This window comes from Cebus imitator, unplaced genomic scaffold (genome assembly GCF_001604975.1).
Source record: "Cebus imitator isolate Cc_AM_T3 unplaced genomic scaffold, Cebus_imitator-1.0 Scaffold169, whole genome shotgun sequence".
Lineage (NCBI taxonomy): Eukaryota > Metazoa > Chordata > Mammalia > Primates > Cebidae > Cebus > Cebus imitator.
The window spans coordinates 2,638,737-2,640,650 of NW_016107484.1; positions in this window are offsets into that span (position 1 = coordinate 2,638,737).

Sequence of the window (1,914 nt, forward strand, 5' to 3'; positions counted from 1 at the left end):
AGATATGAATAGTTTACCTATTTGTAGAGGTACCACCTTGGTCATCTTGGGTAAGATCCTGGATTACCCTTAGGAGTGATGAATCTGTACAGGTCTGCAGCAACTCAATTCTTGCCTCCTCAGATGAAAGAATTTGGCCAAGTGGCATAAGGCAGAGTGAGGGACCAAGGCAAGGTATATAGCAGAGGTAAAAGTTTATTTAAAAGTTTTAGAGCAGGAAGGAAAGGAAGTAAAGGAAACTTGGAAGAGGGCCGAGTGGGCGACTTGAGAGATTCAAGTGCCTTATCTGATTCTTGACTTGGGGTTTCTGTACATTGGCATGGTCTGAGGTTTGTGTCCTCCCTTGATTTTTCCTTGGGGTGGGCTGTCTGCATGTTAGTGGCCTGCCAGCACTTGGGAGGAGCCGCATGTGCCATGTGTTTACGAAGCTGTGCGCACATTTCATTTGAGGCATGTTCCTTTACCAGTCTAGTGTTCCTAGTGGAAGGTTATATACCAGTAAAGCTCTGCCATCTTGCCTCTTACTATGCATGCTTGAGCCTGCTTGTCCAACTCGAGAGATCTTATCGGGAAGCCGCTAATCACCAGCTTCAGGTATTACCTTTTTTTTTTTTTTTTTTTTTTTTTTTTTTTTTTTGAGATGGAATCTCACTCTGTTGCCCAGGCTGGAGTGCAGTGGTGTGATCTTGGCTCACTGCAACTTCTGCTCCCCCAATTCAAGCGATTCTCCTGCCTCAGCCTCCCAAGTAGCACGCCACTATGTCCAGCTAATTTTTGTATTTTTAGTAGAGACGGGGTTTCACCATGTTGGCCAGGATGGTCTCGATCTCTTGACCTCGTGATCCATCCGCCTCAGCCTCCCAAAGTGCTGGGATTACAGGCGTGAGCCACTGCGCCCGGCTGTCCAGCTAATTTTTGTATTTTTTGATAGAGATGGGTTTCTCTGTTTTGCCCAGGCTGGTCTTGAACTCCTCGCCTCAAGTGATCTGCCTGCCTTGGCTTCCCAAAGTGCAGGGATTACAGGGGTGAGCCACCAAGTCCGGCTCAGTAATGTTTTCTTTGGGAGGATTTATCTCCCAATCTTTACTGCTTGGCCATGCCAACTTAACCTGCAGATTAATTTCTCCCAGAGACAGAGGGGGAATAACAAATATTTAAGTGTTTGACAGCTTTCCTCTTAGTGATGTTCTCCTCGGCTTTATTCCAAGATATCAAGAGAGGTAAATATTTTGCAGTCTTCCAGAGAGGAGCTAAGATACAGGGGAAAATTTCATGCTTATGTTAGAACTGCAGCGACCCACAATTTTTCACGGAGTGAAAGAAAAAGATAATGCCCAGTGTCAGGCTCTTACAAAGCTCAACTTTCAGAACCCTTCCACAATGTTAGATTTGCTGATCTAGCATTCAGTTATATATGAATGTACATATATTCAGTTACATATGACGATAATAACATTCAGTTATATATGAATATATAACTGAACATTAAGAGAATAATGGAGCCAGGTGTGGTGGCCCATACCTGTAATCCCAGCACTTTTGGAGGCCAAGGCAGGAGGATCACTTGAGCTGAGGAGTTTGAGACCAGCCTGGGCAACATGGCGAAACCCCGTCTCTACAAAAAAATACAAAAATTAGCTGGGCGTGGTGGTGTAGTCCCAGTTACTGGGGGGGCTGAAGTGAGAGGATCACCTGAGCCCAGAAGTTTGAGGATGTCGTGAGCTATGATTGTGCCACTGTCCCACCCCAGCCTGAGTGACAGAATGAGACCCTGTGTCAAAAAAAAAAAGAAAAAAAAAAAGTAATAATAATAAACCCTATGACCAAATATAAAGACGTCCAAATCATTATCACCTTCCTCTAAAACAACTTTGTCTTCAATTTTAAGAAGATACTTTTTATATTCTATCTGTC